Source organism: Equus asinus, unplaced genomic scaffold (assembly GCF_041296235.1).
Source record: "Equus asinus isolate D_3611 breed Donkey unplaced genomic scaffold, EquAss-T2T_v2 contig_174, whole genome shotgun sequence".
NCBI classification, from domain to species: Eukaryota; Metazoa; Chordata; class Mammalia; order Perissodactyla; family Equidae; genus Equus; species Equus asinus.
The window spans coordinates 1-22,500 of NW_027224821.1; the positions used below are offsets into that span (position 1 = coordinate 1).

General features: G+C 52.9%; 1 long non-coding RNA gene across 1 annotated transcript; it reads left to right on the plus strand.

The window, feature by feature from the left end:
- Positions 1 to 13,037: 13,037 nt before the first annotated feature.
- Positions 13,038 to 19,144, plus strand: LOC139043132 (uncharacterized). Its single transcript, XR_011500212.1, has 4 exons — positions 13,038 to 13,117; positions 16,392 to 16,794; positions 18,105 to 18,371; positions 18,657 to 19,144. It is a non-coding gene; the product is annotated as an uncharacterized lncRNA (long non-coding RNA).
- Positions 19,145 to 22,500: the final 3,356 nt, after the last annotated feature.

Consider the following 22,500-nt stretch of genomic DNA (forward strand, 5'->3'; position numbering starts at 1 on the left):
TGAAACCGACGAAGATGGACAACAGAGGCTAGCTCAGGTGGCAATTTTTAAGGAAAAATAAAAGGAAGTGCGTGGAGACCTGGGGAAAAAGCAACACGGAGAAATCTACCCTCTAGAACTGAGAAAGAAGCGCAACAGAGGCTAGCTCAGGTGGCAATCTTTAAGCAAAAAAATAAGATAAAAAAATACAATGGCGAGGAGACACGGTGAAAAAGCAACCCTGAAAAAGGTACCCTCTGAAACTGAGGAAGCAGGGCAACAGTGCCTAGCTCAGGTGACAATCTTTAAGCAAAAGAAACACACAAGGGCGTGGGGAGCTGGCGAAAAGGCAACACTGAGAAATCCACCCTCTGAAACGGACGAAGATGGGCAACAGAGGCTAGCTCAGGTGGCAATCTTTAAGCAAAAGAAACACACAAGGGCGTGGAGACCTGGGGAAAAAGCAACACGGAGAAATCCACCCTCTGAAACTGAGGAAGATGGGCAAGAGAGGCTACCTCAGGTGGCAATCCTTAAGCAAAAACAAAGCACAAAGGCGTGGAGCCCTGGGGACAAAGCAACCCTGAAATATCTACCCTCTGAAACTGAGGAAGATGGGCAAGAGAGGCTGTCTTCAGGTGGCAATCTTTAAGCAAAAGAAACACACAAGGGCGTGGGGAGCTGGGGAAAAGGCAACACTGAGAAATCCACCCTCTGAAACGACGAAGATGGGCAACAGAGGCTAGCTCAGGTGGCAATCGTTAAGCAAAAGAAACACACAAGGGCGTGGAGGCCTGGGGAAAAAGCAACACGGAGAAATCCACCCTCTGAAACTGAGGGACATGGGCAAAAGAAGCTAGCTCAGGTTGCAACCTTTAAGCAGAAAAAAAACACAAGGGCGTGCAGACCTGGCAAAAAAGCCACAGTGAGAAATCTACCCTCTGAAACCGACGAAGATGGACAACAGAGGCTAGCTCAGGTGGCAATTTTTAAGGAAAAATAAAAGGAAGTGCGTGGAGACCTGGGGAAAAAGCAACACGGAGAAATCTACCCTCTAGAACTGAGAAAGAAGCGCAACAGAGGCTAGCTCAGGTGGCAATCTTTAAGCAAAAAAAATAAGATAAAAAAATACAATGGCGAGGAGACCCGGTCAAAAAGCAACCCTGAAAAAGGTACCCTCTGAAACTGAGGAAGCAGGGCAACAGTGCCTAGCTCAGGTGACAATCTTTAAGCAAAAGAAACACACAAGGGCGTGGGGAGCTGGCGAAAAGGCAACACTGAGAAATCCACCCTCTGAAACGGACGAAGATGGGCAACAGAGGCTAGCTCAGGTGGCAATCTTTAAGCAAAAGAAACACACAAGGGCGTGGAGACCTGGGGAAAAAGCAACACGGAGAAATCCACCCTCTGAAACTGAGGAAGATGGGCAAGAGAGGCTACCTCAGGTGGCAATCCTTAAGCAAAAACAAAGCACAAAGGCGTGGAGCCCTGGGGACAAAGCAACCCTGAAATATCTACCCTCTGAAACTGAGGAACATGGGCAAGAGAGGCTAGCTCAGGTGGCAATCGTTAAGCAAAAACAAAACACAAAGGCGTGGAGACCTGGGGAAAAAGCAACCCTGAAATATCTACCCTCTGAAACTGAGGAAGATGGGCAAGAGAGGCTGGCTTCAGGTGGCAATCTTTAAGCAAAAGAAACACACAAGGGCGTGGAGGCCTGGGGAAAAAGCAACACGGAGAAATCCACCCTCTGAAACTGAGGGACATGGGCAAAAGAAGCTAGCTCAGGTTGCAACCTTTAAGCAGAAAAAAAACACAAGGGCGTGCAGACCTGGCAAAAAAGCAACAGTGAGAAATCTACCCTCTGAAACCGACGAAGATGGACAACAGAGGCTAGCTCAGGTGGCAATTTTTAAGGAAAAATAAAAGGAAGTGCGTGGAGACCTGGGGAAAAAGCAACACGGAGAAATCTACCCTCTAGAACTGAGAAAGAAGCGCAACAGAGGCTAGCTCAGGTGGCAATCTTTAAGCAAAAAAATAAGATAAAAAAATACAATGGCGAGGAGACCCGGTGAAAAAGCAACCCTGAAAAAGGTACCCTCTGAAACTGAGGAAGCAGGGCAACAGTGCCTAGCTCAGGTGACAATCTTTAAGCAAAAGAAACACACAAGGGCGTGGGGAGCTGGCGAAAAGGCAACACGGAGAAATCCACCCTCTGAAACTGAGGAAGATGGGCAAGAGAGGCTACCTCAGGTGGCAATCCTTAAGCAAAAACAAAGCACAAAGGCGTGGAGCCCTGGGACAAAGCAACCCTGAAATATCTACCCTCTGAAACTCAGGAAGATGGGCAAGAGAGGCTACCTCAGGTGGCAATCGTTAAGCAAAAACAAAACCCAAAGGCGTGGAGACCTGGGGAAAAAGCAACCCTGAAATATCTACCCTCTGAAACTGAGGAAGATGGGCAAGAGAGGCTGTCTTCAGGTGGCAATCTTTAAGCAAAAGAAACACACAAGGGCGTGGGGAGCTGGGGAAAAGGCAACACTGAGAAATCCACCCTCTGAAACGGACGAAGATGGGCAACAGAGGCTAGCTCAGGTGGCAATCGTTAAGCAAAAGAAACACACAAGGGCGTGGAGGCCTGGGGAAAAAGCAACACGGAGAAATCCACCCTCTGAAACTGAGGGACATGGGCAAAAGAAGCTAGCTCAGGTTGCAACCTTTAAGCAGAAAAAAAACACAAGGGCGTGCAGACCTGGCAAAAAAGCCACAGTGAGAAATCTACCCTCTGAAACCGACGAAGATGGACAACAGAGGCTAGCTCAGGTGGCAATTTTTAAGGAAAAATAAAAGGAAGTGCGTGGAGACCTGGGGAAAAAGCAACACGGAGAAATCTACCCTCTAGAACTGAGAAAGAAGCGCAACAGAGGCTAGCTCAGGTGGCAATCTTTAAGCAAAAAAAATAAGATAAAAAAATACAATGGCGAGGAGACACGGTGAAAAAGCAACCCTGAAAAAGGTACCCTCTGAAACTGAGGAAGCAGGGCAACAGTGCCTAGCTCAGGTGACAATCTTTAAGCAAAAGAAACACACAAGGGCGTGGGGAGCTGGCGAAAAGGCAACACTGAGAAATCCACCCTCTGAAACGGACGAAGATGGGCAACAGAGGCTAGCTCAGGTGGCAATCTTTAAGCAAAAGAAACACACAAGGGCGTGGAGACCTGGGGAAAAAGCAACACGGAGAAATCCACCCTCTGAAACTGAGGAAGATGGGCAAGAGAGGCTACCTCAGGTGGCAATCCTTAAGCAAAAACAAAGCACAAAGGCGTGGAGCCCTGGGGACAAAGCAACCCTGAAATATCTACCCTCTGAAACTGAGGAAGATGGGCAAGAGAGGCTGTCTTCAGGTGGCAATCTTTAAGCAAAAGAAACACACAAGGGCGTGGGGAGCTGGGGAAAAGGCAACACTGAGAAATCCACCCTCTGAAACGGACGAAGATGGGCAACAGAGGCTAGCTCAGGTGGCAATCGTTAAGCAAAAGAAACACACAAGGGCGTGGAGGCCTGGGGAAAAAGCAACACGGAGAAATCCACCCTCTGAAACTGAGGGACATGGGCAAAAGAAGCTAGCTCAGGTTGCAACCTTTAAGCAGAAAAAAAACACAAGGGCGTGCAGACCTGGCAAAAAAGCCACAGTGAGAAATCTACCCTCTGAAACCGACGAAGATGGACAACAGAGGCTAGCTCAGGTGGCAATTTTTAAGGAAAAATAAAAGGAAGTGCGTGGAGACCTGGGGAAAAAGCAACACGGAGAAATCTACCCTCTAGAACTGAGAAAGAAGCGCAACAGAGGCTAGCTCAGGTGGCAATCTTTAAGCAAAAAAAAATAAGATAAAAAAATACAATGGCGAGGAGACCCGGTCAAAAAGCAACCCTGAAAAAGGTACCCTCTGAAACTGAGGAAGCAGGGCAACAGTGCCTAGCTCAGGTGACAATCTTTAAGCAAAAGAAACACACAAGGGCGTGGGGAGCTGGCGAAAAGGCAACACTGAGAAATCCACCCTCTGAAACGGACGAAGATGGGCAACAGAGGCTAGCTCAGGTGGCAATCTTTAAGCAAAAGAAACACACAAGGGCGTGGAGACCTGGGGAAAAAGCAACACGGAGAAATCCACCCTCTGAAACTGAGGAAGATGGGCAAGAGAGGCTACCTCAGGTGGCAATCCTTAAGCAAAAACAAAGCACAAAGGCGTGGAGCCCTGGGGACAAAGCAACCCTGAAATATCTACCCTCTGAAACTGAGGAACATGGGCAAGAGAGGCTAGCTCAGGTGGCAATCGTTAAGCAAAAACAAAACACAAAGGCGTGGAGACCTGGGGAAAAAGCAACCCTGAAATATCTACCCTCTGAAACTGAGGAAGATGGGCAAGAGAGGCTGGCTTCAGGTGGCAATCTTTAAGCAAAAGAAACACACAAGGGCGTGGAGGCCTGGGGAAAAAGCAACACGGAGAAATCCACCCTCTGAAACTGAGGGACATGGGCAAAAGAAGCTAGCTCAGGTTGCAACCTTTAAGCAGAAAAAAAACACAAGGGCGTGCAGACCTGGCAAAAAAGCAACAGTGAGAAATCTACCCTCTGAAACCGACGAAGATGGACAACAGAGGCTAGCTCAGGTGGCAATTTTTAAGGAAAAATAAAAGGAAGTGCGTGGAGACCTGGGGAAAAAGCAACACGGAGAAATCTACCCTCTAGAACTGAGAAAGAAGCGCAACAGAGGCTAGCTCAGGTGGCAATCTTTAAGCAAAAAAAATAAGATAAAAAAATACAATGGCGAGGAGACCCGGTCAAAAAGCAACCCTGAAAAAGGTACCCTCTGAAACTGAGGAAGCAGGGCAACAGTGCCTAGCTCAGGTGACAATCTTTAAGCAAAAGAAACACACAAGGGCGTGGGGAGCTGGCGAAAAGGCAACACTGAGAAATCCACCCTCTGAAACGGACGAAGATGGGCAACAGAGGCTAGCTCAGGTGGCAATCCTTAAGCAAAAACAAAGCACAAAGGCGTGGAGCCCTGGGGACAAAGCAACCCTGAAATATCTACCCTCTGAAACTCAGGAAGATGGGCAAGAGAGGCTACCTCAGGTGGCAATCGTTAAGCAAAAACAAAACCCAAAGGCGTGGAGACCTGGGGAAAAAGCAACCCTGAAATATCTACCCTCTGAAACTGAGGAAGATGGGCAAGAGAGGCTGTCTTCAGGTGGCAATCTTTAAGCAAAAGAAACACACAAGGGCGTGGGGAGCTGGGGAAAAGGCAACACTGAGAAATCCACCCTCTGAAACGGACGAAGATGGGCAACAGAGGCTAGCTCAGGTGGCAATCGTTAAGCAAAAGAAACACACAAGGGCGTGGAGGCCTGGGGAAAAAGCAACACGGAGAAATCCACCCTCTGAAACTGAGGGACATGGGCAAAAGAAGCTAGCTCAGGTTGCAACCTTTAAGCAGAAAAAAAACACAAGGGCGTGCAGACCTGGCAAAAAAGCCACAGTGAGAAATCTACCCTCTGAAACCGACGAAGATGGACAACAGAGGCTAGCTCAGGTGGCAATTTTTAAGGAAAAATAAAAGGAAGTGCGTGGAGACCTGGGGAAAAAGCAACACGGAGAAATCTACCCTCTAGAACTGAGAAAGAAGCGCAACAGAGGCTAGCTCAGGTGGCAATCTTTAAGCAAAAAAAATAAGATAAAAAAATACAATGGCGAGGAGACACGGTGAAAAAGCAACCCTGAAAAAGGTACCCTCTGAAACTGAGGAAGCAGGGCAACAGTGCCTAGCTCAGGTGACAATCTTTAAGCAAAAGAAACACACAAGGGCGTGGGGAGCTGGCGAAAAGGCAACACTGAGAAATCCACCCTCTGAAACGGACGAAGATGGGCAACAGAGGCTAGCTCAGGTGGCAATCTTTAAGCAAAAGAAACACACAAGGGCGTGGAGACCTGGGGAAAAAGCAACACGGAGAAATCCACCCTCTGAAACTGAGGAAGATGGGCAAGAGAGGCTACCTCAGGTGGCAATCCTTAAGCAAAAACAAAGCACAAAGGCGTGGAGCCCTGGGGACAAAGCAACCCTGAAATATCTACCCTCTGAAACTGAGGAAGATGGGCAAGAGAGGCTGTCTTCAGGTGGCAATCTTTAAGCAAAAGAAACACACAAGGGCGTGGGGAGCTGGGGAAAAGGCAACACTGAGAAATCCACCCTCTGAAACGGACGAAGATGGGCAACAGAGGCTAGCTCAGGTGGCAATCGTTAAGCAAAAGAAACACACAAGGGCGTGGAGGCCTGGGGAAAAAGCAACACGGAGAAATCCACCCTCTGAAACTGAGGGACATGGGCAAAAGAAGCTAGCTCAGGTTGCAACCTTTAAGCAGAAAAAAAACACAAGGGCGTGCAGACCTGGCAAAAAAGCCACAGTGAGAAATCTACCCTCTGAAACCGACGAAGATGGACAACAGAGGCTAGCTCAGGTGGCAATTTTTAAGGAAAAATAAAAGGAAGTGCGTGGAGACCTGGGGAAAAAGCAACACGGAGAAATCTACCCTCTAGAACTGAGAAAGAAGCGCAACAGAGGCTAGCTCAGGTGGCAATCTTTAAGCAAAAAAAATAAGATAAAAAAATACAATGGCGAGGAGACCCGGTCAAAAAGCAACCCTGAAAAAGGTACCCTCTGAAACTGAGGAAGCAGGGCAACAGTGCCTAGCTCAGGTGACAATCTTTAAGCAAAAGAAACACACAAGGGCGTGGGGAGCTGGCGAAAAGGCAACACTGAGAAATCCACCCTCTGAAACGGACGAAGATGGGCAACAGAGGCTAGCTCAGGTGGCAATCTTTAAGCAAAAGAAACACACAAGGGCGTGGAGACCTGGGGAAAAAGCAACACGGAGAAATCCACCCTCTGAAACTGAGGAAGATGGGCAAGAGAGGCTACCTCAGGTGGCAATCCTTAAGCAAAAACAAAGCACAAAGGCGTGGAGCCCTGGGGACAAAGCAACCCTGAAATATCTACCCTCTGAAACTGAGGAACATGGGCAAGAGAGGCTAGCTCAGGTGGCAATCGTTAAGCAAAAACAAAACACAAAGGCCTGGAGACCTGGGGAAAAAGCAACCCTGAAATATCTACCCTCTGAAACTGAGGAAGATGGGCAAGAGAGGCTGGCTTCAGGTGGCAATCTTTAAGCAAAAGAAACACACAAGGGCGTGGAGGCCTGGGGAAAAAGCAACACGGAGAAATCCACCCTCTGAAACTGAGGGACATGGGCAAAAGAAGCTAGCTCAGGTTGCAACCTTTAAGCAGAAAAAAAACACAAGGGCGTGCAGACCTGGCAAAAAAGCAACAGTGAGAAATCTACCCTCTGAAACCGACGAAGATGGACAACAGAGGCTAGCTCAGGTGGCAATTTTTAAGGAAAAATAAAAGGAAGTGCGTGGAGACCTGGGGAAAAAGCAACACGGAGAAATCTACCCTCTAGAACTGAGAAAGAAGCGCAACAGAGGCTAGCTCAGGTGGCAATCTTTAAGCAAAAAAAATAAGATAAAAAAATACAATGGCGAGGAGACCCGGTGAAAAAGCAACCCTGAAAAAGGTACCCTCTGAAACTGAGGAAGCAGGGCAACAGTGCCTAGCTCAGGTGACAATCTTTAAGCAAAAGAAACACACAAGGGCGTGGGGAGCTGGCGAAAAGGCAACACTGAGAAATCCACCCTCTGAAACGGACGAAGATGGGCAACAGAGGCTAGCTCAGGTGGCAATCTTTAAGCAAAAGAAACACACAAGGGCGTGGAGACCTGGGGAAAAAGCAACACGGAGAAATCCACCCTCTGAAACTGAGGAAGATGGGCAAGAGAGGCTACCTCAGGTGGCAATCCTTAAGCAAAAACAAAGCACAAAGGCTTGGAGCCCTGGGGACAAAGCAACCCTGAAATATCTACCCTCTGAAACTCAGGAAGATGGGCAAGAGAGGCTACCTCAGGTGGCAATCGTTAAGCAAAAACAAAACCCAAAGGCGTGGAGACCTGGGGAAAAAGCAACCCTGAAATATCTACCCTCTGAAACTGAGGAAGATGGGCAAGAGAGGCTGGCTTCAGGTGGCAATCTTTAAGCAAAAGAAACACACAAGGGCGTGGGGAGCTGGGGAAAAGGCAACACTGAGAAATCCACCCTCTGAAACGGACGAAGATGGGCAACAGAGGCTAGCTCAGGTGGCAATCGTTAAGCAAAAGAAACACACAAGGGCGTGGAGGCCTGGGGAAAAAGCAACACGGAGAAATCCACCCTCTGAAACTGAGGGACATGGGCAAAAGAAGCTAGCTCAGGTTGCAACCTTTAAGCAGAAAAAAAACACAAGGGCGTGCAGACCTGGCAAAAAAGCCACAGTGAGAAATCTACCCTCTGAAACCGACGAAGATGGACAACAGAGGCTAGCTCAGGTGGCAATTTTTAAGGAAAAATAAAAGGAAGTGCGTGGAGACCTGGGGAAAAAGCAACACGGAGAAATCTACCCTCTAGAACTGAGAAAGAAGCGCAACAGAGGCTAGCTCAGGTGGCAATCTTTAAGCAAAAAAAATAAGATAAAAAAATACAATGGCGAGGAGACCCGGTGGAAAAGCAACCCTGAAAAAGGTACCCTCTGAAACTGAGGAAGCAGGGCAACAGTGCCTAGCTCAGGTGACAATCTTTAAGCAAAAGAAACACACAAGGGCGTGGGGAGCTGGCGAAAAGGCAACACTGAGAAATCCACCCTCTGAAACGGACGAAGATGGGCAACAGAGGCTAGCTCAGGTGGCAATCTTTAAGCAAAAGAAACACAGAAGGGCGTGGAGACATGGGGAAAAAGCAACACGGAGAAATCCACCCTCTGAAACTGAGGAAGATGGGCAAGAGAGGCTACCTCAGGTGGCAATCCTTAAGCAAAAACAAAGCACAAAGGCGTGGAGCCCTGGGGACAAAGCAACCCTGAAATATCTACCCTCTGAAACTGAGGAACATGGGCAAGAGAGGCTAGCTCAGGTGGCAATCGTTAAGCAAAAACAAAACACAAAGGCGTGGAGACCTGGGGAAAAAGCAACCCTGAAATATCTACCCTCTGAAACTGAGGAAGATGGGCAAGAGAGGCTGGCTTCAGGTGGCAATCTTTAAGCAAAAGAAACACACAAGGGCGTGGAGGCCTGGGGAAAAAGCAACACGGAGAAATCCACCCTCTGAAACTGAGGGACATGGGCAAAAGAAGCTAGCTCAGGTTGCAACCTTTAAGCAGAAAAAAAACACAAGGGCGTGCAGACCTGGCAAAAAAGCCACAGTGAGAAATCTACCCTCTGAAACCGACGAAGATGGACAACAGAGGCTAGCTCAGGTGGCAATTTTTAAGGAAAAATAAAAGGAAGTGCGTGGAGACCTGGGGAAAAAGCAACACGGAGAAATCTACCCTCTAGAACTGAGAAAGAAGCGCAACAGAGGCTAGCTCAGGTGGCAATCTTTAAGCAAAAAAAATAAAATAAAAAAATACAATGGCGAGGAGACCCGGTGAAAAAGCAACCCTGAAAAAGGTACCCTCTGAAACTGAGGAAGCAGGGCAACAGTGCCTAGCTCAGGTGACAATCTTTAAGCAAAAGAAACACACAAGGGCGTGGGGAGCTGGCGAAAAGGCAACACTGAGAAATCCACCCTCTGAAACGGACGAAGATGGGCAACAGAGGCTAGCTCAGGTGGCAATCGTTAAGCAAAAGAAACACACAAGGGCGTGGAGACCTGGGGAAAAAGCAACACGGAGAAATCCACCCTCTGAAACTGAGGAAGATGGGCAAGAGAGGCTACCTCAGGTGGCAATCCTTAAGCAAAAACAAAGCACAAAGGCGTGGAGCCCTGGGGACAAAGCAACCCTGAAATATCTACCCTCTGAAACTGAGGAACATGGGCAAGAGAGGCTAGCTCAGGTGGCAATCGTTAAGCAAAAACAAAACACAAAGGCGTGGAGACCTGGGGAAAAAGCAACCCTGAAATATCTACCCTCTGAAACTGAGGAAGATGGGCAAGAGAGGCTGGCTTCAGGTGGCAATCTTTAAGCAAAAGAAACACACAAGGGCGTGGAGGCCTGGGGAAAAAGCAACACGGAGAAATCCACCCTCTGAAACTGAGGGACATGGGCAAAAGAAGCTAGCTCAGGTTGCAACCTTTAAGCAGAAAAAAAACACATGGGCGTGCAGACCTGGCAAAAAAGCAACAGTGAGAAATCTACCCTCTGAAACCGACGAAGATGGACAACAGAGGCTAGCTCAGGTGGCAATTTTTAAGGAAAAATAAAAGGAAGTGCGTGGAGACCTGGGGAAAAAGCAACACGGAGAAATCTACCCTCTAGAACTGAGAAAGAAGCGCAACAGAGGCTAGCTCAGGTGGCAATCTTTAAGCAAAAAAAATAAGATAAAAAAATACAATGGCGAGGAGACCCGGTGAAAAAGCAACCCTGAAAAAGGTACCCTCTGAAACTGAGGAAGCAGGGCAACAGTGCCTAGCTCAGGTGACAATCTTTAAGCAAAAGAAACACACAAGGGCGTGGGGAGCTGGCGAAAAGGCAACACTGAGAAATCCACCCTCTGAAACGGACGAAGATGGGCAACAGAGGCTAGCTCAGGTGGCAATCTTTAAGCAAAAGAAACACACAAGGGCGTGGAGACCTGGGGAAAAAGCAACACGGAGAAATCCACCCTCTGAAACTGAGGAAGATGGGCAAGAGAGGCTACCTCAGGTGGCAATCCTTAAGCAAAAACAAAGCACAAAGGCGTGGAGCCCTGGGGACAAAGCAACCCTGAAATATCTACCCTCTGAAACTGAGGAACATGGGCAAGAGAGGCTAGCTCAGGTGGCAATCGTTAAGCAAAAGAAACACACAAGGGCGTGGAGACCTGGGGAAAAGGCAACACTGAGAAATCCACCCTCTGAAACGGACGAAGATGGGCAACAGAGGCTAGCTCAGGTGGCAATCGTTAAGCAAAAACAAAACCCAAAGGCGTGGAGACCTGGGGAAAAAGCAACCCTGAAATATCTACCCTCTGAAACTGAGGAAGATGGGCAAGAGAGGCTGGCTTCAGGTGGCAATCGTTAAGCAAAAGAAACACACAAGGGCGTGGAGACCTGGGGAAAAAGCAACATTCAGAAATCCACCCTCTGAAACTGAGGAAGATGGGCAACAGAGGCTACCTCAGGTGGCAATCGTTAAGCCAAAGAAACACACAAGGGTGTGGAGACCTGGGGAAAAAGCAACACGGAGAAATCCACCCTCTGAAACTGACGAACATGGGCAAAAGAAGCTAGCTCAGGTTGCAACCTTTAAGCAGAAAAAAAACACATGGGCGTGCAGACCTGGCAAAAAAGCAACAGTGAGAAATCTACCCTCTGAAACCGACGAAGATGGACAACAGAGGCTAGCTCAGGTGGCAATTTTTAAGGAAAAATAAAAGGAAGTGCGTGGAGACCTGGGGAAAAAGCAACACGGAGAAATCTACCCTCTAGAACTGAGAAAGAAGCGCAACAGAGGCTAGCTCAGGTGGCAATCTTTAAGCAAAAAAAATAAGATAAAAAAATACAATGGCGAGGAGACCCGGTGAAAAAGCAACCCTGAAAAAGGTACCCTCTGAAACTGAGGAAGCAGGGCAACAGTGCCTAGCTCAGGTGACAATCTTTAAGCAAAAGAAACACACAAGGGCGTGGGGAGCTGGCGAAAAGGCAACACTGAGAAATCCACCCTCTGAAACGGACGAAGATGGGCAACAGAGGCTACCTCAGGTGGCAATCGTTAAGCCAAAGAAACACACAAGGGTGTGGAGACCTGGGGAAAAAGCAACACGGAGAAATCCACCCTCTGAAACTGAGGAACATGGGCAAAAGAAGCTAGCTCAGGTTGCAGCCTTCAAGCCGGAAAAAAAAAGACGCAAGGGCGTGGAGAGCTGGCGAAAAAGCAACACTGAGAAATCTACCCTCTGAAACCGAAGAAGATGGGCAACAGAGGCTAGCTCAGGTGGCAATCTTTAAGCAAAAAAAAAAAAATAAAAAAATACAATGGCGAGGAGACCCGGTCAAAAAGCAACCCTGAAAAAGGTACCCTCTGAAACTGAGGAAGCAGCGCAACAGTGCCTAGCTCAGGTGACAATCTTTAAGCAAAAAAAAAAAACAAAAAACAAAAAACAAAAAACAAAACCCACAATGGAGTGGAGACCCGGGGGAAATCAACACTGAAAAATACAAAAAGAATGGAAGACCAATAGACAGAGCAGGCACTTTCACCTGGGGTGGAGGAGGTACGCATGGATGACCGATAAGCGCATGAAAAGATGTGAGCTGTTCCCTGGAAAAGCAAGTGAGAAAATTAGAGGGAGACATTGTGGGGACACATGCGTGAGACTGCCTTCTTCCAAATACCGGAACAGGATCAAACTGCTAGTCAGGTCGCGGAGAAGCCAAGTCAGTCACTCACGCCTCACTGGTGGTGAAGGGAAACGGTATGGCCTCTGTGAAAAAGGGCGTGGCGGGTTCCAAAACTGACACGCCGCGGAAACAACCACCGAAAGTGGCAACCTACATAAGCCTTTGGTGTATCTTGCCTCCTAAGAGCGTCTGTATGTAGCTGGAGCCTTGGGTCGTTAAGGCTTCCACAGTGATCTGTGGTGGGTGGGTGGGGGGGGGGGGCCTTGGGCCTTGGGGGTCTCCGCTGGACCTCCAGGAAGTCAGCTTTTGTGGAGTCCCGTGAGTCCTTCCAGGGAGGGAGGCATCCAACCCGAGGGTGGTCTGGAGGGCACCACTCCCACCACTCCCGGGGGCTGGGGCGGGGGGCGGGGTGGGGGCTGCGGCCACGTTCCTGTTCATTCACACAGAATCCGGGGCATGAATGTTCTTAGCAGCTCTGTTCCACACAGCCCCACACTGGAAACCACACAGACGTCCTGCGAGTCCCATCCCTTGCTCATGTCGCCGGGGCTCCGGAGGAGGGCCACTCTGTAAAAGCGGCCGCCAGATGGCGCCCAACGACCGGCGCGGAGGGGTCAGCGGGAGGGAACCGGGTCACCAGCCAGCGAGAGTGCACAGCCTGAGCCCACCGCCGGGTCAGGTCTCTCTCTGTCTCTGTCTCTGTCTCTGTCTCTGTCTCTCTCTGTCTCTGTCTCTGTCTCTGTCTCTCTCTGTCTCTCTCTCTCTCTCTTTCTCTCTGGGCCCGCTTGGGGCGGCCGGGAGGTCACCACGTGAGGCCCCAGGGTGTCCACCTCGGAGCTCCCAGGCAGCACAGGGCAACCCTGGGCGCAGAAGGAGGTGTTGGAAAATCGGCGGGGAGGGGGGTGGGGTGGGTGGGCTTGCCAGGAAGGGGACAGACTCCCCACGTGACTTCTGGGCCGGGCCGGGCGCGGGGCTGCCGGCTGGCTGACGCGGACAGAGGTGGAAAAGTCCCCGGAGATGCCACGGGGCAGGCCGGGGCTGCCGGCCCCCGCTTCCCGGAGCGGCCCGAGCACTTCCCGGGCTCCCGGGAGGACTTAGAAAATCACGGCGGGGTGGGGGGTGGGGGTCGCTGTCAAACCGAAACCATGCACGTCATCAGAGAAGGACCGTGACGACGGAGGAATTGTCCGCAGTCTGTCAGGAATTGTGTGCAGCCTGTCACTTCCGGCCCAGAGGGTCTCTCTAAGGCAGACGGACAGACAGAGCCCACAAGTCGTAGAGGAAAGGACCGAGCCGCTTGGCCGCGGAAAAGTTTACAACACAAAACAGGTCTCCCTCCGCACGGGGCCACAGCAAAGCCCAAAGACGACACACGGGGGGGAGCATGGGTGCAGATGCACGTGTGGTGATAAGAATATGGATTTCAGCAGGGCTTCCCGTCCTCATCAACAAGCAGAAGCACCCAAATGGTGGGGGTTGGGGGGCAGAGACCTCACAGCCATTCCCTCCACAAATCGAGTTCCCCAGGACATCCTCACAGCGCCGTGCTGTGAGTGTGTGTGGGTGTTTAAAATGGAGTAAATGTGGACGTGGAACTGCTCCGTGAAACCAAAATAACAACAGTCGTAGATCTTCTTTGGTCATTTAGAAAATTCTTTTTTTTTTTTTTTTCCCCAGCGGTGCACGTATTTCCCTTCCAAAAAAGAAGAACGGGAAAGGAGATGTTAAAGGCAAGCAGAGAGAGGAAAACTGTTGCAAAACAAAAGCTGAGCTCCCGTCCGAGGGAGGCCTCCTCCATTGGAGGCCTAGGAAATCATTCTGACAAAATGGAGGATCTCTGTCTTTGGTGTCGATTCCCTCAGAGGTCAAGAGAAACATTTTCCAATGTCTTTATCAGGAGGAGACTAGAAGTTAGAGAAAAGTATCCTTTCGGGAGTGAGAAAAACAAATTCTGATTTTGCATCAGCTTCCCTCCGATCTTGAAACTCATTGACTTGATTCCATTCTGTCGACGGAAATAATCCGGAACCAATCTATCCGTGAAAATCGGGGTGCGTTTATTCTGAGCTAAAATGTGAGGACTGTGGCCCGGGGCCTTTCTTCCCGAAGGAAGAGAGGGTGCCCGGGAAGTGGGGTGTACAGAGTGCTTCTAGACCCCCAGAGAGGACGTTTCACATAGGATCGAAAGGTCCCTTGGATGATAGTCGCGAGACTGCTCTGTCGGCACAGCGATCGACAGACACTGCTGGGTGGCAGGTCTGTTGTCTGGGCCTGGGTGGTCACAGGGGAGCCGGATGGTCAAAGGTGAGCGCAACCATCCGCTCCTAGCCTAAGGAAAGATGCCTCTCCTTAAGGAAAGGCCCGAGCACGGGGAAGCTGCTCCTTTCCCTTAAGGGCATTGGTTCTTGCCGTAGGAAATGTGTAAAGCGGATCTACGATGCGATGCGTGCTCGACGGCCACGTCAGGCCCTTTTCGAAAAACACTGTCAGGCCGAATTAGGCCGACACCCAATGGCTTCCTCATAGACTCCCATAGATCCTATCGCTCGCCATTTCTATCTGTCCACTCGTTCCAATTTTAGGCCACTTGACCACGAACAGGCCTTTTTCTCAGATTATTTTCCCCGTGAAACTTTGATCACCTTTTCACAGACAAAACGATCTTTACTTTTTAGGCCCTCTTGCCTGAAGGCAGCCATCTCACTTTCCTTGAACACAAAGATGTTTCCCATATTCACTTTTAGTGGCTTTTTGTTTTGTTTTGTTTTGTTTTGAGGACGATGAGCCCTGAGCTAACTGCTGCCAATCCTCCTCTTTTTGCCGAGGAAGGCTGGCCCTGAGCTCACCTCCGTGCCCATCTTCCTCTATTTCATATGTGGGACGCCTACCACCACGTGGCTCGCCCAGCGGTGCCACGTGCACCCCCGGGATCCGAACTGGCGAACCCCGGGCCGGCGAAGCGGAACAGGCACACTTAACCAGCGCGCCACCGGGCCGGCCTAGTGGCTTTCATCGCATTTGTTAAGTAGATTTTTTAACCCTCACGAACCTTAATTTTGGTGAAAACTAAGAAGCCAGCAATTAGGAACTGTCCTTCCCATGAGCATTCCGTCGCTTGGCCAATGTCTAAACACTTGGCCACTTTTAGAAACATGGGATTTCATAGGTTTAGCTTTTCCTTCGCTTTATTTGATTTCATCTCACTTTAGTTTTTGGGTGAGGAAGATCGGCCCTCACAGAGCTAACGCCTGTTGCCAATCTTCCGTTTTTGTTTTTTTTTCCCCCCTCCCGATTTTTCTCCCCCAATCCCCCCCATGACATAGTTGTCTATCTTAGTTGAGGGCCCTTCCAGTTGTGGCATGTGGGACGCCGCCTCCACACGGCCCGACGAGCGGTGCCGTGTCCGTGCCGTGCCCGGGATCTGAACCGGCAAAACCCTGGGCCGCCGAAGGGGAGCTTGTGAACTTAACCACTCGGCCACGGGGCCGCCCCTGTCCGTGGACTTTTTTATCACCTGATTTCACCTCGCAAAACTTCAAAGCTTCAAGTTATCAGAGAGGTTTGGGAAGTTGTTTTTATTAATTTAATTAATTTATTTTTCGAGGAAGACGAGCCCCGAGCTGACACCTGCTGCCAATTCTCCTCTTTTTGCCCCGGGAGAGTGATCCCGAGCTAACATCCGTGCCCATCCCCCTCCCCTTGATAGGCGGGACGCTGACCACAGCGTGGCTCGCCAAGCGGCGCCACGTCCGCACCCTGGATCCGAACCTGCGAACCCCTGGCTGACAAAACGGAACGTGCGAACTTAACCGCTGTGCCGCCGGGCTGGCCCTTCGGGAAGTTATTTTCAGGACACGGGCCATAAACTAGAATCACCGCTACAGGTTTATCGGAGCGACATCAGCGTTCGTGGTGGATTGAGTCGTCCCCTCTGTCTCTCCCCTCCAGGGCACAACCAAAGGGACGTCTATCGACCCACCCACCAAGGATTCCCCCCCCCCCCCCCCCGCACGGCACAGCAGGATGCCTGAGAGATCCACGCAGCCCTACAGCGGCAAGTCACATTCGCACAGTCAAAATTCAATGGCAGAGACAAAACGTTAAGGTCAGTGAGAGGGAAGAGAATAACCGGCCCAGGAGCAACGGTGTGAAGAACACGGAGAAGACGGGTCCTAGACGCCGGGGTCCCCGGAGCAGCGATTTCATCAGAGGCCCGCAAACGTCCACGATCTCCACACCACGTTTATGGCCGACTGCGTGCGTGGGTCCTTTGGAATCGACCAGGCTACCGTCCGGGCCACTTTGGGACATCGTGTCCAGCTGCCCCGAGCGGTGGAGCTGTCGTTCAAGTGTAAGATGGGGCCCGTCCGGGGAGAGAATGGGGACGGGGAAAGGGAGGCCGCGGGAAGTCACAGAGTCTGAGGTGTTCGGGGGAGACTGACTCTTCTGAAGTGGAGGTGGTAGAAGGAGAGCAGCAGGATTTTTGGATTTTTGTTCCCTCTGTTAGGTATCTGGGTCCGGAGGAGAGTGGGGCGGGGGGGGGGGCGGGTGGTGGTGGTGGTGGTGGGTGTGAGGCTGAGGCGGGGCTGGTGTTTCCTTTCCGAGTCAGGTGGAAGAGCTCCTCCAGTGGAGGTTTTTAGACAAGGGGTCTGGTCTGGCAGGATGGGAGGTTGCGGGTTGAGCCACAGGGGAATCTGTCGTAGCTCAGACTCGGGCCTTTGAAGAAATAGACAGAGAGAGGAGTTTTGCTCTGTCTGTCACCGCAGCCGGCACCTCAGGAGCAACAACAGGAGGCTTCCCGAATGAGTGAAGGGGCAGGAGCCAGCGTGCCCCGTGCCTCTCTCAGCCCTGCGCCGGCAGGGAAGGAAGCAGGCAGGCAGGCCTCAGGGCTACTCCCGTCCTACTGCCCGGTGGTCCCTGTCCCGGCCCCGCCCCCACTCTCCCCCTGACCCTCACCGCTCCCCAGCCCTCTTCTCAGCCAGAGAGGCGATGGGGGGGGCGGTGCGGTCCCAGAACAAGTTTCCTCTCATCCGCCATCATCTTGCCACCCTGACGACTTGGCCTGAGATCCGGCCTAGGCTGTACCCTGAGATCCGGCCTAGGCTGTACCCGTGTGTGGTTTTCCTGTGGACAAGGGGGCCGGTTCACCATTTCGGAAGAAACCCCTAGCCTTCCACTGCCGAGTCGCCAGCCTGGGAGGGGGGAGGGGGGAGGGGGGAGGGGAGGTCAGGCCCATTCATTCCGATGGGCCTGGCGTCAGGGCTTCATTCAAGTGCAGGAAGCTCTCTCCCATGGCCTCGGGCTTTTTTCCATTGAACGGCTTTCTTCAATTCCCCCACCCTTAGGCCGCAGTCCACCAAGGGCCGGGAGGCAGGGAGGGAAGATGTTGGGGCAGGGTGGCTGTCTGAGAAACTCGCCTCATCTGGGGCAGAAAGAGTGCCCCCCTCCTTTCTCTAACCCTACTAGACTGCTTGAGGATCACGGACGGTTTGGCTCATCGATGAGCCCTGCGTTATGGGCCCGGCAAGCAAACTCCTAACGGGCAACCCGCCGCTCTAGGCGTGTGTGGGTTTTTTGATCTTTCACCTTCAAGTTCGCACGACATCGGTCCGTGTCCCCCGCCCCGGCTTCCCATGGGAAATCCTCCGTCTCTTTCCACAGACTCACTGGCGACTTCACACAGTGCCTGCCTCCTCCTCCTTAGGAAGGAAGGAAGGAAGGAAGGAAGGAAGGAAGGAAGGAAGGAAGGAAGGAAGGGAGGGGCTGACCCCGTGGCCGAGCGGTTGAGTTTGCACGCTCCGCTTCAGCGGCCCGGGGCTTGGAAGGTTCGGATCCTGGGCTCGGACACGGCACCGCTCATCAAACCACGCTGAGGTGGCGTCCCACACGGCAGAACCAGAGGGACCCTCAAAGAGAATATAGAACTAGGTACTGGGGTGCTCTGGGGAGAAGAAGAAGAAGGAGGAGGAATAAAAAGAAAAGAAAAGATTGGCAATGAGCTCGGGTGCCAGTCTTTAAAAAAAAAAAAAAAAAAAGAGGAAGAAAGATGGACAAACAGGAACGAATCCCACTGACGGCACCTCCAAATGGTGGGGGGCAGGGGGGTGGGGGGGGTGGGGAGTGGCATCATCGGGCCAAGGGTGACTCTAAGCGTGATCCCGCGGTTGTGTTATTTGACATTTTATCGAATCGATTTATTATTTTATTTTTGAGGAAGATGAGCCCTGAGCGAACATCTGCCACCAATCCTCCTCTGTCGGCCGAGGAAGACTGGCCCTGAGCTGACATCCGTGCCCATCCCCCTCTACTTTCCAGGTGGGACGCCTGCCACAGCGTGGCTCGCCAAGCGGTGCCGGGTCCTGCGCCCGGGATCCGGACCGGCGAACCCGGGGCCGGCGGAGCAGAACGTGCGAACTTCACCGCCGCGCCACCGGGCCGGCCCCCGGAGTTGTTTTGAAAATCCAGTAAGGGGCTGGCCCCGTGGCCGAGTGGTTAAGTTCGCGCGCTCCGCTGCAGGCAGCCCAGTGTTTCATCGGTTCGTTCGGATCCCGGGCGCGGACACGGCACTGCTCATCAAACCACGCTGAGGCGGCGTCCCACATACCACCGCTAGAAGGACCCACCGCGAAGAACACACAACTACGTACCGGGGGGCTTTGGGGAGAAAAAGGAAAGACAAAAAATAAAATCTTCCAAACTCCAATAAAACTTTGAGTGAAGACGACGAGGAGGATGCGAAACGTATCTCACGCCTCCGAGCCGAGCCGTCCGTTTAGGTTTAGGAAGGGGGACGAGGACCCTTTGTAAGCGACATCCCTTTTTAAGCACCATTCTAAACCACAGAACAGAACTCCCTCTCCTCGACCCGGAGCGAGGAGGTTCCTGGGTGTGTCAGAGAGGGTCACGTCCTCTGCAGCACGAACGAACCGCCAGGGTTCGGCCACGGGAAAGAATTTCTTCCTCTCCAGGGGGACTAAAAGTCACCGACGGCAGCGGGCGTAGGTGCTATCCTTCCCGTCCAGGAAAGGCAGGGAGAACTTCAGCCGTGAAGAGAAGGAGGTCTTCCTCACTCCCCGTTTTGGGAGGGCCCCTTTGGCAGGGGAGTTTTGTCTCCTGATTTCAAGTCAGGAAGAAAAGGGAGAGAGAGAGAGAGAGAGAGAGAGAGAGAGAGAGAGAGAGAGAGAGTGTGTGTCCTTCTCGTGCCAGGTCGGTCTGAGGGGGACCTCCTCTGGTTTCCTCCCTTCCCAGGGAACGCCGTTCGCTCCTTCTTCTAGAAAAAGCTCCCAAAGCACCACCGCCCAGGATGGTCGACCTACGCCCATCGTCCCTCCTTTCCCAATCATTTCTACCGCGACAGAGGGACAGAGGCCCCTGCCCCATCCCCATCCCCACCCCCACCCCCATCGCCTGCCTCCTTGATGGCCAAAGGAGCTGCCTCTGAGAATGGAACGGGGCTTGGAAACCTTCTAGAGGGGTGACTCTCACCTGCCTGCCTGCTGGGAAAAGCACCACGCTGTCCATCGGACTGCTCTTTTGGGCAAACGTAGGCGTGCCACATAGCGATCGACAGCTATGGCGGGGGGGGGGGGGGGCGGGGTGGCGTGGTGGTGCCCAGGATCCACGACACGTGACGGCTGCGGAGCACGACAGCCCTAAGACCTTGAGGGAGACGGGGTGGCGCGTGAATCCTTTCGGAACGAGAACGACAGGAAACGCTGACGGGGACGTGTTCTCCTCTCGAGAACACACCAACGCCTCGCACGGTGTCTGACCCGGGGTGCCTCTGACTTTTGTCATCAGAGACGATCCTCTCGACCGCCCCTCACGCTTTGGGGAAAAGGGGAGAGGGACTCGGTAGCACGGGAAAAGCCATCCATCCGCCCTTCCTTTCCGTCTTCACGGCTCCTTCTCGTGGAAAACGAGGAAGCCGTCCGGAGGAACGGAACACTGACCCGGGCCAAAGCGTGGCCCAGCCTGAGCCTCCAAAACCTTCTGCTAAGTGAGAGGTGCCAGACATCCAAGGCGACCTACGTTGCGATTCCACACAGAGGAGAGAGCTAGAACGGTCCAACCCTAGAGGGCGACAGCAGATGGCGGCGGCGGCGGCGGCGGCAGCGGTGGTGGTGATCGTGGTGGGGCAGATCCGGGAGTGGGGCCGTTTTTTCTTTCGGGGGGAGGGGATGGAAACGGAAACCTTCTGGAAATAGATAGCCATGACGGATGCGCCACCTTGGGGAGAGAGACTCCCGAAGGCCACTGGCTTGTGCCCCGTGGAAAGGATGGATTCGGTGGGATGGGAATTCTACCTCCGTGTAGAGCGTGTGGTAAACCACGAGGTAGGTGGGTGGGTGGGTGGGTGGGTGGGTGGCCTCCCTGCCTCGCCTCCACCTAGACGTCCACACACAGAGACCGACGAGGGAGGGAGGGAGGGAGGGAGGGAGGGAGGGAGGGAGGGAGGGAGGGAGAGAGACAAGACGGACAGAGGCCGAGGCCGAGGCCGAGGCAGTGAGCGAGTAAGTGATCGACCCTGGCCATAGGGATTCCTCAGAGGGCGTCTCTTGGCTCCCCAAACGAAGAATGTGTGTGGAGATCGAGAAAGATCACCGACCTAGGAGAACCAGCAAGACTTCCTCACCCGCCAGAGAGCCGCTGGGCCCCTGCCGTCCCTGCCACCGCCACCCCTACCCCTCGCCTTTGGCAGCGACGCCAACGAAAGGCAGGCAGACGAGTGGGAGAGTCGTGTGGTGGTGTCCCCCAAGGAAGGTGGGTCCATGCCGACGAGCGGTCGTCGGCGTGTGGAAAAGCCAGAGGCGGGCTGACTAGAAGGAGGGCGTCCTGGAGGAAGGGGCCAGGGTGTGAGGGAGAGAGGCCTGTTCCTCTTCCCCTGTCGGTCCCAAGTCAGGGGCCCAAAGGAGGAAAGCTGTCCGTTCCTTTCCGACTCGGACGGTTCGGGCGGAACCGACCGATCCCCGCGGCGGCGCAGTCGGGGCTTTCTGGACCAGAACCCCTCTCTCTGTCGCCTTTCGACCACACGCACGCTTTAGAGGCCAAGGGAAAATGGATCGGGTCTCTCTGTCTCTCTCCCTAGAAAACAAGGGGCCGGGGGCCGAGCCCGTGGACGAACGGTCAAGTAGCGCCCCCCACCCCGGCCCCCGGCTTCGACGGCCCAGGTTTTCACCGGTTCGGATCCTGGGCGCAGCCCCAGACCCAGCATCGCCCTTCAAGCCACGCCGAGGCGGCGTCCCACATAGCAGAAACGCGAAAGACCTACCACTGGAACCTACAACTATGGACGGGACGGGACGGGACGGGGCGGGGCGGGGCGGGGCGGGGCGGGGGTGGGGGGGGCGGCTTTGGGGAGCAGGAAGAAAGAAAAAATAAAAGAAACACAAGGACGGTCATCGCGATAGTTCTTTCCACTTCCATCCATATGTTAACAGGACCCAAGTTTCCCGACCTCCATTTGGATGTATGTTAACTAAATGGAGAAGCTATTCAAAGGACTCCTCTAAAGAAGTCCACGTTCTTCTTTCTAAATGATAATGAAAATCATTGTCACCACCGCTCTTCCGACCCTCCATGTCCAGACGGCCTCCCGCCCCTCCCCTATCCCCAACTCCCGCCCCGCCCCGCGCCGACCCCCGACCCCGGCATTCTCCACGCCCACCTTTCCCTCTCCACTCCTACCCCCCCCCCGTCCCCCGCCGCCCGGGACACCGCACCCCGCGCCCCCCCCCCCCAATCCAGGCCGGGCCACCTGGTCGACCTCCTCGAACACTATATAAGAGGATGCCGGGCAGCAGGTGGCGCCCGACAAGCGGCCTCCTCACCGGCCGGACGGATCAGCCTCGCGGGGGCGGGCGATGGGGAGGCGTTCGTCCAGGTCAGGTCAGGTCGGGGGAGGGAGGATGCCGCGCCGGCCGGCCTGGTGCGTGGCCTGGTCCCGATCCACCCCGCGTCTCGTTTCTCGGGCCGGGACGAGTACAGGCGGGGAGGCCGACTCGGTCACGGAAAGCGGCCTTGGGGAGGTTTTGGCGAACGTCCCTGTCCCGGGGCC